The sequence below is a fragment of the Bufo bufo genome, chromosome 2 (genome assembly GCF_905171765.1).
Source record: "Bufo bufo chromosome 2, aBufBuf1.1, whole genome shotgun sequence".
NCBI classification, from domain to species: Eukaryota; Metazoa; Chordata; class Amphibia; order Anura; family Bufonidae; genus Bufo; species Bufo bufo.
In genome coordinates, this window is record NC_053390.1 from 43,503,606 (window position 1) to 43,521,398 (window position 17,793).

The window sequence follows — 17,793 nt, forward strand, 5'->3', positions numbered from 1 at the left end:
CGGTCATGGTCCATATCGGAACCAATGGCAAAGTTGGAGGTAGGTGGAGCGTCCTTAAAAATGATTTCAGGGATTTAGGTCAAAAGCTTAGAGCGAAGACCTCAAAGGTAGTATTCAAAATACTGCCTGTACCACGAGCCACACAAGAAAGGCAGCAGGAGATTAGGGAGGTTAACAAGTGGCTCAAGAACTGGTGTAGGAAGGAGGGGTTTGGGTTCCTGGAGAACTGGGCCGACTTCTCTATCAGCTACAGGCTCTATCGTAGGGACGGGCTGCACCTCAATGGGGAAGGGGCAGCTGTGCTGGGGAGAAAGATGGCTAGAAGGTTGGAGGAGTGTTTAAACTAGGGACTGGGGGGGAGGGAAATTACATTATAGGATGGGAAGATAGGGCAGATAGAGACCGGGGCAAGGTAGTGGGACTGGGGGAGAAATGGAAGGAGGGACTAGAACAGCTCAGAAGGAAAGGTGTAGGGTAAAAAATATACATAAACCTCTCAAATGTATGTATACTAATGCCAGAAGCCTGACTAATAAAACTGGGTAACTGGAATTAGTGATGTGTGAGGAGGACTATGACATAGTGGGAATAACTGAGACATGGCTGGATGATAGCTATGAGTGGGCGGTTAATGTACAAGGTTACAGTCTGTTTAGAAAAGATCGTCAAAACTGGAGAGGGGGAGGGGGGGGGGGGATCTGCCTTTATGTAAAGTCCTGTCTAAAGCCCACACTCCGTGAAGATATAAGTGAGGGACATGAACATGTGGAGTCACTGTGGGTAGAAATACATGGAGGCAAAAACAATAATAAATTACTAATAGGAGTTTATTATAAACCACCTAATATACCAGAGTCCAAAGAAAATCTACTACTAAACGAGATAGACAAGGCGGCAAATCATAATGAGGTGGTTATTATGGGGGACTTCAACTACCCAGATATAGACTGGGAAACTGAAACTTGTACATCTCATAAAGGAAACAGGTTCTTGGCAATAACCAAAGACAATTACCCTTCCCAACTGGTTCAGGACCCGACTAGAGGGACGGCCATACTGGACTTAGTATTAACCAATAGGCCAGACAGAACAACAGACGTGCAGGTTGGGGGACACCTGGGAAATAGTGACCATAAAGTAATAACCTTCCAATTATCATTCAAATTATCATACCAAACTTCAAAAAAGCTAAATTTTGACAACTAAGAGAGGCCATAGGCCTAACTAACTGGGACAAAGTCCTCAAAAATAAAAATACAGCCACAAAATGGGATATCTTTAAAAGCATCCTAAAATCTCATTGTGAGAGGTACATACCGTATGGGAATAAAAGGTTAAGGAACAAAAAAGAAACCAATGTGGATAAATAAAACTGTAAAGAAAGCAATAAATGACAAAAAGAAAGCATATAAATCACTAAAACAGGAGGGTAGCACGGAAGCACTGAAAAACTATAAGGAAAAAAATAGAACATGTAAAAAACAAATAAAAGCGGCCAAACTAGAGACTGAGAGATTAATTGGCAAAGAGAGTAAAACTAACCCTAAAATGTTCTTCAATTATATAAATGTTAAAAAGTATAAATCTGAAGGTGTCGGCCCTTTAAAGAGTAATGAAGGGGGGAGTCGCAGAGAGCGACGAGGAGAAAGCAAAGCTGTTAAATATTTTTTTCTCCAATGTATTCACTAAGAAAAATAAACTGTCAGATGAAATGCTGAATGTAAAAATAAATTCCCCATTAAAAGTGTCCTCTCTGACCCAGGAAGAAGTACATCAGCGACTTAAAAAGATTAAAATAGACAAATCGCCAGGACCGGATGGCAATACACCCCCGTATCCTAAGGGAATTAAGTAATGTCATAGCCAGACCCTTATTTCTGATATTTGCGGACTCTATACTGACAGGGAATGTCCCACAGGATTGGCGCATAGCAAATGTGGTGCCAATATTCAAAAAGGGTCCAAAAACAGAGACTGGAAACTATAGGCCGGTAAGTTTAACATCTGTTGTGGGTAAACTGTTTGAAGGTTTTCTAAGAGATGCTATGTTAGAGCATCTCAGCAGAAATAAGCAAATACCGCCATATCAGCATGGCTTCATGAGAGATCGATCATGCCAAACTAATTTAATCAGTTTCTATGAGGAGGTAAGTTCTAGACTTTACAGCGGCGAATCAATAGATGTCGTATATCTGGACTTCTCCAAAGCATTTGACACTGTACCACATAAAAGGTTAATATATAAAATGAGAATGCTCGGACTGCGAGAAAACGTCTGTATGTGGGTAAGTAACTGGCTGAGTATATATACTACAGAGGACAGTATACACTAGCAGTATACACTGCTCAAAAAAATAAAGGGAACACTTAAACAACACAATGTAACTCCAAGTCAATCACACTGTAACAGTCCTACAGGCTCACCTAAGTCAGAGGACCGCTGGCTGGAGGTAGGAGTGGAGCCCAGTGGCAAGGACCACAGGCAGGTAGTAAGCGTGGTCAGACAATCCGGATGGCAACGGTGGTAGCAGTTCAGTAGGTAGGGATAAGGCAGAAGAGTAGTCGGTAGGCAATTCCTGGTCAGCAGTGGACTTCCAGCAGTAGCAGGAGCAACAGATGAGGAGAAGCTTGATCAAGGCTCAGGAGCTCAATAATCAGCAAACTGGAGTGCAAGGGGCTGGACTATATAGGGAAGTACCAGGTGTGGGGAATCAAGGGTAATGAGCAAGGCTAGGCAAGACTGAGGTTAACTAATAGGCTTCAGGGAGGAATGTCCAGAGAGGACGGTAGCCTAGTAAGCAGGGCTACCGCCTGGGATGTGGCTGGTCACGGGTTCGAATCCCGACAGTACTCCCCCCCTTCCAAGGTGACCTCCGGGCACCGCAGGGGCAGGCTTACCGGGGGTGCCGTTGGTGGAACTCTTTTACCAGTCTGGGGGCGTGGACATTTTCTTCTCGCTCCCAGGAGTTATCCTCGGAAGGGTAACCCTCCCACCCAATTAGGTATTGTAGTCTTCCCTGGTGGATCCTGGAGTCGAGAATCTTTGCGACAACGTATTCTTCTTCACCCTGTACCCTCACAGGTGGTGGAGGGGGCGAGTGGCGGCCTGTGAAGGTGTTCTCCACGTATGGCTTGAGGAGAGAGCAATGGAAGACAGGGTGCACCCTAATGGAGTCCGGGAGGTCGAGCCGGAACGTGACCTCGTTGATTTGTGCGGTGATCCGGAACGGACCCATGTATCTTTGGGCAAATTTTTTAGAGGGGACCTTCAATCTGAGGTTCCTGGTGGACAGCCACACCTTGTCTCCCACATGGAAGCCCGGGGTGGGTTTGCGACGTCTGTCTGCTCCCTGTTTAAAGCGCCTCTGGGCAAGCAGGAGGTTGTCTATAATGTTCTCTTGTGCCTCCTGTAGGGTTGTTAGGCGTTCGGCCACTGCTGGGAGGGTGGAGGCAACGGGTAGGTGGGGAATGAACACCGGGTGCGAGCCTGTGTTAGCAAAGAAGGGGCTGTGCTTGGTTGAGCTGTGCTCAGCATTGTTGTAGGCGAACTCGGCCGTGGGGAGATGATCAAGCCAGTCATCCTGCAGGTGGGAGCTGAAACAGCATAGGTATTGCTCTAGGGTCTGATTAGTTCTCTCCGTCTGCCCGTTTGACTGAGGGTGGAAAGCAGAGGACAGGTTCACTTTAACCCCGAGCGCCAGGCAGAAGTTCTTCCAGAACTTTGAGGCAAATTGTACGCCTCGGTCGGAGACCACGTCGTCCGGGATCCCATGCAGCCTGAAGACCTCTCTGAGAATAAGATCGGCCGTCTCTCCTTCTCAGCTGTAGATAGAGACCTACGTAGAGCGTCGACCTGCATAGGTTCAGTTGCTGATTGGGGGTCGCGCTGGGCGTTGGAAGAGAAGGAGTAAGTGGGTCTGTGGTCCGAGGACCAGAGTCTTTCTCTCTTCCTCTCGGAGAGTCTTTAATCTATCCGGATGCATAACTGAATGAAGTCATCCAGATCGTCCGGGGCCTCAACTCTGGCGAGTTCGTCCTTTATTAATTCTGACAGGCCTCGCCGGAATTGGCTCCTCTGTGCCGCTGGGTTCCAGGTGGTGTCCGTGACCCAACGGCGAAACTCGGCGGTGTATTCGGCGACGGAGCGTCTCCCTTGCCGCAGACCATGTAGTCGCGCCTCAGCTGTCGCACAGCGGTTGGGGTCGTCGAAGACTTGGCTCATGGCGGTGATGAAGTTGTTTAGGTCGTCCAGGAGCTGACTGTTAGTCTCCACGTAAGGTGATGCCCATGCTAATGCTTCTTCCGTCAGGAGATTGACCATGAATAGCACCTTCTTTTTCTCGGTGGTGAAGGGGGCCGGGTACATCTGAAAATAGATGCGGCATTGGTTTAGAAACCCCCGATACTGGCGTCTGTCGCCGCCGAATCTTGATGGGAGTGGCATGCGGGTGTCTGCGGCCGCGCCGCGGACGTCCAGGTGTTGCCTCTGTAGTTCAATAATCTCCCTTTGCTGGCTTTGGACTACGCCTTGGAGCTGGGCAAATTTCTCCTGATATGTAGTACCAAATTCTTGAAGTTCGGAGACCTGCTTACGCAGAGTGGCCATTGCGGACTCCATAGTGTGGCTGATTATTCTGTAACAGTCCTACAGGCTCACCTGAGTCAGAGGACCGCTGGCTGGAGGTAGGAGTGGAGCCCAGTGGCAAGGACCACAGGCAGGTAGTAAGCGTGGTCAGACAATCCGGATGGCAACGGTGGTAGCAGTTCAGTAGGTAGGGATAAGGCAGAAGAGTAGTCGGTAGGCAGGCGGTGAGTCAGGGCAGGCGGCAGTAAGCGTGGTCAGACAATCCGGATGGCAACGGTGGTAGCAGTTCAGTAGGTAGGGATAAGGCAGAAGAGTAGTCGGTAGGCAGGCGGTGAGTCAGGGCAGGCGGCAGTAAGCGTGGTCAGACAATCCGGATGGCAACGGTGGTAGCAGTTCAGTAGGTAGGGATAAGGCAGAAGAGTAGTCGGTAGGCAATTCCTGGTCAGCAGTGGACTTCCAGCAGTAGCAGGAGCAACAGATGAGGAGAAGCTTGATCAAGGCTCAGGAGCTCAATAATCAGCAAACTGGAGTGCAAGGGGCTGGACTATATAGGGAAGTACCAGGTGTGGGGAATCAAGGGTAATGAGCAAGGCTAGGCAAGACTGAGGTTAACTAATAGGCTTCAGGGAGGAATGTCCAGAGAGGATGGTAGCCTAGTAAGCAGGGCTACCGCCTGGGATGTGGCTGGTCACGGGTTCGAATCCCGACACACACTTCTGTGAAATCAAACTGTCCACTTAGGAAGCAACACTGAGTGACAATCAATTTCACATGCTGTTGTGCAAATGGGATAGAAAACAGGTGGAAATTATAGGCAATTAGCAAGACACCCCCAATAAAGGAGTGGTTCTGCAGGTGGTGATCGCTTCCTGGCTGATGTTTTGGTCACTTTTGAATGCTGGCGGTGCTTTCACTCTAGTGGTAGCATGAGACGGAGTCTACAACCCACACAAGTGGCTCAGGTAGTGCAGCTTATCCAGGATGGCACATCAATGCGAACTGTGGCAAGAAGGTTTGCTGTGTCTGTCAGCGTAGTGTCCAGAGCATGGAGGCGCTACCAGGAGACAGGCCAGTACATCAGGAGATGTGGAGGAGGCCGTAGGAGGGCAACAACCCAGCAGCAGGACCGCTACCTCCGCCTTTGTGCAAGGAGGAACAGGAGGAGCACTGCCAGAGCCCTGCAAAATGACCTCCAGCAGGCCACAAATGTGCATGTGTCTGCTCAAACGGTCAGAAACAGACTCCATGAGGGTGATATGAGGGCCCAACGTCCACAGGTGGGGGTTGTGCTTACAGCCCAACACCGTGCAGGACGTTTGGCATTTGCCAGAGAACACCAAGATTGGCAAATTCGCCATTGGCGCCCTGTGCTCTTCACAGATGAAAGCAGGTTCACACTGAGCGCATGTGACAGACGTGACAGAGTCTGGAGATGCCGTGGAGAATGTTCTGCTGCCTCTAACATCCTCCAGCATGACCGGTTTGGCATTGGGTCAGTAATGGTGTGGGGTGGCATTTCTTTGGAGGGCCGCACAGCCCTCCATGTGCTCGCCAAAGGTAGCCTGACTGCCATTAGGTACCGAGATGATATCCTCAGACCCCTTGTGAGACCATATGCTGGTGCGGTTGGCCCTGGGTTCCTCCTAATGCAAGACAATGCTAGACCTCATGTGGCTGGAGTGTGTCAGCAGTTTCTGCAAGACGAAGGCATTGATGCTATGGACTGGCCCGCCCGTTCCCCAGACCTGAATCCAATTGAGCACATCTGGGACATCATGTCTCGCTCTATCCACCAACGTCACGTTGCACCACAGACTTTCCAGGAGTTGGCAGATGCTTTAGTCCAGGTCTGGGAGGAGATCCCTCAGGAGACCGTCCGCCACCTCATCAGGAGCATGCACAGGCGTTGTAGGGAGGTCATACAGGCACGTGGAGGCCACACACACTACTGAGCCTCATTTTGACTTGTTTTAAGGACATTACATCAAAGTTGGATCAGCCTCTAGTGTGTTTTTCCACTTTAATTTTGAGTGTGACTCCAAATCCAGACCTCCATGGGTTGAAAAATTTGATTTCCATTTTTTTATTTTTGTGTGATTTTGTTGTCAGCACATTCAACTATGTAAAGAACAAAGTATTTCAGAAGAATATTTAATTAATTCACATCTAGGATGTGTTAATTTTGTGTTCCCTTAATTTTTTTGAGCAGTGTATATATACTACAGAGGACAGTATACTACTACAGAGGGATCTGGATAGATTGGAGGCTTCGGCAAATAAGTGGCAGATGAGGGTTAACACTAAGGCTACTTTTACACTTGCGTTCGGGGTTCCGCTTGTGAGTTCCGTTTGAAGGCTCCGAACGGATCCGTACAGCCCCAATGCATTCTGAATAGATAAGGATCCGCTCAGAATGCATCAGTTTGGCTCTGTTCCGCCTCCGTTCCGCTCAGGTGCGGCACCTGAGGGGTTAATTGTGCGTATCACAGCCCCCTGTAAGAGATCGGGTGCTGCCAGGCAGCAGGGGGCAGTTATGTACACAGTTCTTTTAGTATATTCTAACTTGAAACGTCCCCATCACCATGGGAACGCCTCTGTGTTAGAATATACTGTCGGATCTGAGTTTTCACGATTTTCGATGACACAATATGGCACAATAGAAAACGGATCCATCCTCCATTGACTTTCAATGGTGTTCAAGACGGATCCGTCTCTTGGCTTTGTTAAAGATAATACAAACGGATCCATTCTGAATGGATGCAGACGTTTGTATTATCTGAACGGATCCGTCTGTGCTGATCCATGACGGATCCGCTGCAAACGCGAGTGTGAAAGTAGCCTAAAATAATGAGGCACCATAATGACAATGGGGCCAAAGTGAGAATTTATTTGTCAAGAAATGTTTCAAATGGCTGGGTTGAAAATATCCCTTTAGTCTCTGTATAAAATTCAGAAATTTTCCTATTCCTTCCCATTTTCAAGATTCCTGCTTGTGGTCTGTGAATGTCAACACTAGTTTCCATTCAGAGGCTGTATACCTGTCCATAGCTAGTCTTACTGCCAGCTGAGAAGTGGATACAATTGTATCCAGTCTAGACAATGCTCTGTGAGCTAAACAGCCCAGACTCCAGATTGATACATTGTAACAAACTAGTACAGTTGTATCCAGTCTAGACAATGCTCTGTGAGCTAAACATCCCGGACTCCAGACTGATACATTGTAACAAACTAGTACAGTTGTATCCAGTCTAGACAATGCTCTGTGAGATAAACAGCCTGGACCCCAGACTGATACATTGTAACAAACTAGTACAGTTGTATCCAGTGAAGACAATGCTCTGTGAGCTAAACAGCCCGGACTCCAGACTGATACATTGTAACAAACTAGCACAGTTGTATCCAGTCTAGACAATGCTCTGTGAGCTAAACAGCCCGGACTCCAGACTGATACATTGTAACAAACTAGAAGAGAGATTTGTGCAGCTGCTGCTGATGGCTTTAGCATCCAGGGCATTGTCTAGACTGGATACAACTGTGTTTGTTACAATGTATCAGTCTGGAGCTGCATCAGGAGGGCAATATTAAGGTATTCCTACAATTGTATGACATAAAAATTAGCAAAATTTTCTAATTTCTGCATCAGTTTATGGTTTTCAAGATCTATGCTTACTGTCATTCAGGAAAACCCTTTCATTATTTGCCCCCAGTCTACACTTATCAGAACTGTGCGTTGGAAAGAGCTGAACTATATAGCACTAGCATTATAAATGGTACATGGGGCCCTATCACAGATTTTGCATTGGGCCCAGGAGTTCCCAGTGACGCCTCGGTTATGTTTTCATTTTGACGTGGGTACTGAAAAACGAATTACTCATATGTGTCTGGTATGTATGGTATTCAAAAAATGGAAGCCTTTCAGATAATTGTGTCCCTTTAAATCCTAGAGCCCTGCAGCAATCTGTGAAGTCTCCCATGGTAATACATGTTTACTGGAGTCTAATTGCATTGGTTATTCTCGCATGGGTGTCTGTGGCATCTGGCAGCGGAATGGCCATTGCTAACTGAAAGGAATCCATGTTCTTTATTATGTCAAAATGAATTCTGCTTTTTGCTGAAGTTTTGTTTCTATGTTAGGTACTAACTCTGATTGCTGTGAAACTAATATACTGTAAGGTTTCTATTCTCTGTAACCCTGAATCTTATCTCTTTGGCACTACTCCCGGACAATATTCCTAATATGGAAGTTCCGTTTTTGTTTCTATTTCTCTGAGCGTAGAATGAAACGTGTTAATATGATAGGTTAAATACATAACATACGATGATATGCTAATAAAGAGGGTAAAGCCCCCTCTATATAACCTGTGTGCATTAAAAATAAACCTCAGAGTGTTCATTCAGTACATCACTGTTGTGTCTTTTGTTACCTACTGAGTGAAGCGCTCTCCTGACGTCAGAAAGGGACTCAAACCAAGCCGATACTAGAAGTTTGGTGCCAGGGGTACCAAGTGGGACTCAGAGATTCCTATCAGTTTGGGGGCTCGTCCGGGATCGAGAAGGTTTTCCTCGTGTTCGGTAAGGAAGGCATCTGTTATTGTCCTCTGGCCGATCCGAGGACCACGTCTTGATCTAGTAAGTAGAACCTACAACTTCTAGTATAATTACTGTATCAGGGATACAGGGTACAGACTCCGGGAGTCTGGGGGAGTGACCCGGGGACTCCGGGAGTCCGCCGTGAGGATCACTCAGAGAAAATATAGTGCGCACTACATAATATTGTCTCAGGGAGACAAGGATGGAGCTTGGTTTGACTCTTTTAACGTTGTTTTAAAGTATAAGATTATTAGAGTTGAGATAAGGATACTGATGTCCGGGTGGTAAGTGTACGGACTGAAGTTCACTATTTGCATAGAGTTTTAAGGACATTGCATTGTTGTTTTACTGTGTTGCGGAGGTCTGCAATACGCCCCACCCCCGGCTGGGAGCAATCCATTAACCCGCAGATAGGTGAACACAAGCGGCAGACCAAAGCAACAAATTATATGTTTGATGAGACACTCTGATATTTTCTGATCAGACCTGAGTCCTTTGCCTAGTTGACAGCATTAATTTGTCGAATCCTTAACGCTTCAGTGCAGCCAGTCCTAGGAAAGTAGCATCATTAAAATATCAGACGGAATGGGGTCACAAGGGTCTAAAACAAATCATCCCAAACCTGAGACGGGAGAAACATGCAAAGTTTATGTTGCACGGTGTAGTCCCACAAATTACTTCCTATTTAACCCATGGGTGGATAACTTAGCTGGATGGACTGAGTTCATGCAAGCTGCTAGCCCCTTTTTCCCAGGGACGGCGATAATAGCCCGTACCACATGGACATGATAAAGGGTCTTTGTCTGGGAGACAAAGAAGCATGGCCACATTTTGACCATGACCCATCCTAGGATATGGATTACATGATACAAAGGAGTAGGGAATCCTGCAGAGTAAGTGATGTTATATGTGTAATATTATTATAGAAGACAAAAATTGTTCAATAATTTTCTTTCCCCAGCAGTGTAATGTGAGAATCCAGTTTTTAACAAGAATTATTATATATGTACAACATTAACTAAGAACACCTGACATATAAAATGATTTGGGTTTAACAAAATGACTTTATGATTATAACATGTATATTGTCTTACAGCGACAGACCATCAGCAATTCTGGGTGTGGTGTGGAAAGCTGTGTTTGTCTGTGCTGCAAGTTTTGGGATGAAACAAAGACAATTGTGTGATTAGGTTGGAAGACAAATGATTCAGTGGAATGTGAATGGGTGTGGCTCTGAGTTGTAGTGGAGTTGAAAGTGTGAAAGAGCCCTAATGGATGCTTTAGGCTGCGTTCACACGGGCGAGATTTCCGCGCGGGTGCAATGCGGTAGGTGAACGCATTGCACCCGCACTGAATCTGGAACCATTCATTTCTATGGGGCTGTTCAGATGAGCGATGATTTTCACGCATCACTTATGCGTTGCGTGAAAATCGCAGCATGCTCTATATTCTGCGTTTTTCACGCAACGCAGGCCCCATAGAAGTGAATGGGGTTGCGTGAAAATCGCAAGCATCCGCAAGCAAGTGCGGATGCGGTGCGATTTTCACGCATGGTTGCTAGGTGACAGTCTATAAACTGTATTACTTTCCCTTATAACATGGTTATAAGGGAAAATAATAGCATTCTGAATACAGAATGCATAGTACAATAGGGCTGGAGGGGTTAAAAAAAATAAACTCATTAACTCACCTTCTCCTCTTGATCTCGAAGTTCCCGGTCTCTTCTTTACTTGAGTTGTGGGCTAAAGGACCTTTGAGTTGAGTTTACTGATGAGTTGTGGGCTAAAGGACCTTTGGTGACGTCAGATCTCATGCTCCAATCACATGGTTCATCACCGTGGTGATGTACCATGTGATTGGAGCATGAGATCTGACGTCACCAAAGGTCCTTTAGCCCACAACTCATCAGTAAACTCAACTCAAAGGTCCTTTAGCCCACAACTCAAGTAAAGAAGAGACCGGGAACTTCGAGATCAAGAGGAGAAGGTGAGTTAATGAGTTTATTTTTTTTAACCCCTCCAGCCCTATTGTACTATGCATTCTGTATTCAGAATGCTATTATTTTCCCTTATAACCATGTTATAAGGGAAAGTAATACAATCTACACTACAACTACCCCAAACCTGAACTTCTGTGAAGAAGTTCGGGTCTGGGTACCAGTGTCGGTTTTTTATCACGCGCGTGCAAAAAACATTGCACCCGCGCGATAAAAACTGAACATCGGAACGCAATTGCAGTCAAAACTGACTGCAATTGCATTCCTACTCGCGCGGTTTTGCCGCAACACACCGGGACGCATCCGGAACTAATCCGGACACGCTCGTGTGAACCCAGCCTTAGGAGAGCTGTGTGTGCAATTCAGTTTTTATGTGTAAGGGCGTGGTTATGAGCTGTTTTGTGAAGATGAGTACATGAAATGTATATGAATGTGTATGGAGTACGATATTTGTTTTCATATAATATGCGCATTGAGAATTTTATTTTATTTTTCTTGGAAGTTTTTGGTTTTTATTGGTGCCAACAGCATTGATCAAGCTGTAAATTTTTTTTATTATTGAAGTCAATGAAAAGTTTTTATGGGCCTTTTGTGCGTTTATGTCTGTATTGTCAGATCTGTTTGTTTCAATGTTTGAAGTTATGTGTTACATGTTAAGTGTTGTGCTTCACATCAGAGCTCTGTTCTCACGGACAGAAGGTGGACCACAGCGTCCGACTAAAAGGGGTGGACTTAGATGACAGAGTAGGATTCATGGTAGATAGCAGTGCAACCTCAAGTGTGTTAAGTAAAGATTTGTTCATTAAGCTTGACTTACAAGTGTCAGCCAAAAATCAGGGCATAAGAGTACACTCAGATCTCATTCCAGTCTCTACACCAGTGCCACTGATTCTTGCAAACATACAGAACCACCCAGAACTTAACAACATTAACCCTGCATTATGGTCTTCAAATGAATATGACACAGGATTCATAGATTGCACACCTTACAAAGCTACTGTAAAACCAGGTGTCATTTCAGTGTTCCAGAAACAATACCTACTGCCAAAAGAGAAACTTGATGGACTTAGGCCAATGATAAAAGAATTCCTACAAAAGGGAATCCTGGAAGAGGTGATTTCACCCTACAGCACGCCCGTGAATCCAGTGACAAAGGCAGATGGTACTGCCCGCTTTGTACAGGATTTAAGGGCCATCAACAACATCATTGTGCCTATAGCCCCTGTTGTACCTGACATCACTCAATTACTATCTGCCATTCCAGCAGACGCTGTTTGGTTCAGTGTGATAGATCTGAAAAATGCATTCTTTTCTATCCCAGTTGACAAGAAGACCAGACTAATTTTTGCTTTTTCCTTTGACAGATGTCAACTGACCTGGGGCAGAAATGCCCTAGGGATGTGCTGATTCACCTGTAGTGTACAGCATAGTCCTCCAAGCCACGTTAAAACCATGGCACCCCCCCCAAGGTTCCGTGTTGTTGCAATACGTGGATGATTTACTGTTGTGCAGTATGTCAGTGGAGGCCAACATTGAGGATGGTATATCACTGTTACAATGGTTGTTTGAATGTGGACACAAAGTGTCATTAGGGAAAATGCAATGGTGTAAACAGCAAGTCGAATACTTGGGGTTTGTCCTGAAAAAGGGGGAAAGGAGGATCAGTCCAGGGAGAGTTCAGTCTGTAGCGGGATTGGTCACCCCGCACTCCAAGAAGGAAATGCTATCCTTCCTTGGAATGATAAACTACTGCAGACAATGGATCCCAGACTGTTCCTACTATGATAATATCTTAAGACAGGCAACACTGCAGGACAAACCTGATTTAATAAGATGGTCTTCAGAAATGTACAATGCATTTGATTATCTGAAATGTTCATTAATGTCAAGTCCAGGATTAGGCCTCCCTGACTACAAACTTCCACATGTTTGCACGACAAAATTGTAAAACCATGGCGGGTGTACTGACACAAGAACACGGAGGCAAGTTGCGTCCTTGTGTATTTTTCTCAAAGGTAATGCCCACCCCTGTTCAAGGGATGCCGGCATGTCTGTGTTCTCTTGCAGCCTGTGCTATGATGGTAGAGTTGGCAACTCCTTTCACAATGTGACGTTACACCATTTTTGCACACTACACATGATGTTATAGGCCTACTCAAGGACATCCGCACTCAACACAGCAGGCAGCTGAGCTCATTGCACTCACTAGAGCATGTATTCTACATACTGATAGATCTGTCACCATTTATACTGATAGTAGGTACGCACATGGGGTAATGTGGGACCATGGTATGATTTGACAGAGGAGAGGATTCACGGCAACAGATGGTAAGGATCATGTCTCACAGGGCAATGCGCTGGCAGATAAGGTGGCGAAACGAGTGGCCAAATGCAACCCCACAGGTCCATGTAACCATTGGGAGATGCCATGTTTGGCACCTCCAACCCCTGAGATGTCACAAATGCTTACTGATCTTCAAAGATATTCCACTGAACAGGAACAGCAGGACTGGTGTTATCCAGTATTGCAGAAAAATCCTAAGACAGGATTAGTCTGCAAAGAGGGGGTAGGATATAACAGCATTGAGAATCCTTACAGATACTCATGGGAAGGCCTTTCCCCACCCCCTGGGCAAGACGCCCAATGATAGTGCAGGAAGGTGATCTTGATTTAATAAGGGAAGAAAATGTCACCAAATTGATACAGGTTCTTAATACAACTGAGGAATAAGTTGCTTGTAAGTCTCCCTCTCTTCCACAGGAACCCACCCACCCATACAGGGTGGGGGATGAGGTAGTGATCAAAACACTGAAGAAAGGAAAATCCCAAGGTGACTTCGCATATGGCCCACCCACTACAGTGGTCGCGGTAACCAGAACAGCCGTGCTGACTGAACAGTCTCCAACTTGGATCCACGCCACCCGAGTGAAGCTTGTGAGAACAAGAGAGGAGGCAGGAACGGAGGCAGACAGCCTTGGCCTTGAAGAAGGACAAGAGGTACTAACGGGGGCAGACAGCCCTGACCTCCAACAAGGCCCAGAGGTACTAACGGGGGCAGACAGCCCTGACCTCCAACATGATGAGCTCCTCACCCCTTTCTGGGAAATGGTTGAATGTACTGACTAAGATTGCTTCAATAATCTTGTTGATTTTACCAATTAGTAGTAAGGGAGAAGTAGCCGCAACTAGCAAGGGCGGCGTCATCACCTTTTGGTATAATTCATCTAACACTCACGTAGCTACCTACACCTTTTGCCTTTGTGATATATTGAAAACATGTTCATATTATAACTATTGTTCCAACGACTATGTAGAAGGACAGGCCTATATATGTGTAACAGACTCATACTGGGGAAAAGGTTGTGGATACTGGGGATCAGTAGGGTGGAATACAGGGACAAAATGGGGATATAAACCAGAAAGCGCCCTCAAAAGGAGGGATAAAAATTCTAAGTCCCTTTTGACTAGAATGACACTCCTTGAGAGAGGGACGTGTTATGTGGACACCTCCTCATTGAATTATTGCAAAAAAAGGTCAGCGCAAATGAAAATTGTATTGACAATAGATAACCCTGGTAAATATGATGAAGGAGATTATGTATTGGGATGGTACTTCCATAAAATGTGGGGAGCTGAGACTTCTCAGGTAACACAAATGTTCAAACTTAGAGATATGTATAAGTCTAAGGAATACCAGCCCATCACAGGTGTCCCCAAAAACCCACTAGCCCCGCATATAGTTTCTCTAAAAAACCTAAGGGCCATATCTAATCCCACATATGAGGATACTTTGGCCATGGGGACGGGTTTTTCTGATGTTAATTTGTGGCTGGAGTGGATGAAATATAGTGCAGCCTCTGTGAATAAAAGTAACTGTTACATATGCGGTGCTGCCAAGCCACACCTAGGTACCGTACCCCTAGTGTTACCAGAAAGTGTTGAAGAATGTTTTTTGACTCTTTTTGTTAATATGTCTTATAACCACAGTGCATGTACAGAATGGAAATCAAAATACCCTCTTTTGTTAAAAAATCCTCGCCATGGGGCAGGTATCCAGGTATATCCAGGTAACTACACATGTTACAAGGGGAGTACACATGGGAGGAATGTACAGAATTTCACCAAAGGTTATTGTCACAAATACAGCAATCTGAATATATCCCTCACTCAGAACCAAGTGTACTCCATAGGAGATGTGTACTGGATCTGTGGAGATGGAAAGATAAGATCCAGATTGGAAGGTGCCTGGAAAGGTGAATGTGCGCTTGCCAAAGCTATAATGAACATGCACATTTTTACTGAATCAGATATTATAGACAAAGGGGTGCTAAAGATAAACAAAAGAAGCAGCCCCCTTTCAAGTTTTGACCCCCATGTGTATATAGATGCAATAGGTGTTCCAAGAGGGGTCCCAGATGAGTTCAAAGCTAGAGATCAAGTAGCTGCCGGATTTGAATCAATATTTCCCATTATTACTGTGAATAAAAATGTGGATTGGATAAATTACATATACTACAATCAGCAAAGGTTTGTAAACTATACCAGAGATGCATTACAAGGGGTAGCAGAAGAACTACAAGCGGACTCAATCATGACATTCCAGAATCGAATGGTGTTGGATATGATTCTTGCAGAGAAGGGCGGAGTGTGCCGAGTATTGATTGATCCAACCTCCTGCTGCACATACATACCAAATAATACTGGCCCCACTGGTAAGGTCACAATAGCTATAAAGAAGCTTGAAGATCTGTCAGTAGAACTGAAAAAGAACTCAGGTATAAATGATCCATGGGATCAATACTTTGGATGGTTCACAAGTTGGAAACAAGGTCTCATGCAACTAGGGATTGTCATACTAATAGTAATTGTAGTAATAGGTGTAGTAGCATTATGTGTTATTCCCTGTGTGAGACGAATGCTAGAAAAAGGGCTCTCTAATATGTCATTATATCAGACTACTGTACCCCAGGAGGATCGAAGCCCAGATGGGTATAAGAATTACCTAATATCGTATAGAGAGAAAAAGGACAAGAAAGGAAAGAACCATGTAGTGTGATCCACTAAAGGTTCTAAGAGGGGATTTGAAAGGAATCCATGTTCTTTATTATGTCAAAATGAATTCTGCTTTTTGCTGAAGTTTTGTTTCTATGTTAGGTACTAACTCTGATTGCTGTGAAACTAATATACTGTAAGGTTTCTATTCTCTGTAACCCTGAATCTTATCTCTTTGGCACTACTCCCGGACAATATTCCTAATATGGAAGTTCCGTTTTTGTTTCTATTTCTCTGAGCGTAGAATGAAACGTGTTAATATGATAGGTTAAATACATAACATACGATGATATGCTAATAAAGAGGGTAAAGCCCCCTCTATATAACCTGTGTGCATTAAAAATAAACCTCAGAGTGTTCATTCAGTACATCACTGTTGTGTCTTTTGTTACCTACTGAGGGAAGCGCTCTCCTGACGTCAGAAAGGGACTCAAACCAAGCCGATACTAGAAGTTTGGTGCCAGGGGTACCAAGTGGGACTCAGAGATTCCTATCACTAACCAGTTCCTGCTCCTTTACGAAATGTTATATATAATTTACACAATGCAACAATAACATGCTTAGCAATTAAAGGCACATATATGTTAGACTCTGCTCCTTATAACTACACCAGCCCATGTCAGGCATGTCATGCTTGTAACACACAGAGACACTACTATAACCTCTGCAGCAGAGGGTTCCATATCCATCATCAGGAGAGCAGAGACAAGAAGTGGTCAGGGAATACTGCTCCAGTGTGTGCACATGTGTGCAGAGCCTGGGTGTGTAGCTCAGCCAGAGCTCACAAACCGGAGCAACCAAAGTGGAGAACCTGAGCCACAAGTGATGTTATGGCCTGGTGAAGAGTATCTGCAGTTGTCAGAAGCAATCAGATACCAAGAAGCTGGTGGAAAACAGAGCTTAAAAGGAGCCTAGACATTTTGCTGCTGGAGAACATATGCAGTACCCCAAAGCAGGGGGCATCTGCAAATGGTTTATCATCCAAGATATTGTATTGTTATGTAATGTGTTCCCAGCATAGATGTGTATGGAAGGCACAGCCAGGGTTAACAGTCCTGATTGAGCCCTCATAGGAGGTTAGATGTGGGCTGGTCCCACCCCTAACCTGGAGAGAGTCTACTGTTTGCAGTGTCGGAGAGAAGAAGCAACGTGCTTTTGCTCCACTCCTAGTCTTCAAGCTACAGAGACTCATTAATCTCTGCATGATCTACAGAATGAAAGAGAGAGAGACAGAGGAGAGAACTAGAGAACCTAGAGTGTGTATGGCTGAGCAGTGGAGTCAGCAAGGTAACGTGCTACTTCAGCTATTCAGACTTTGCTGCAGTGAGGGACACTTTTAAGACACCCGTCATACTTGGACACGGTCCGGTCACTTCTATCACTAAAGCCCTGTATCCTGCAGTGGATATTACAGCCACCCTTATAAAAGTACAATTGTTCACCATAGATTCTGCAGGAAGAGAGGGAGAGTCTGGAAGAGACCTACACTATGTACACTTGGAACTGTGTCTGCTATAACTGGATGTACTACAACTCCTATTTGGCACTTAAGTAAAAGAGACCTTTGTT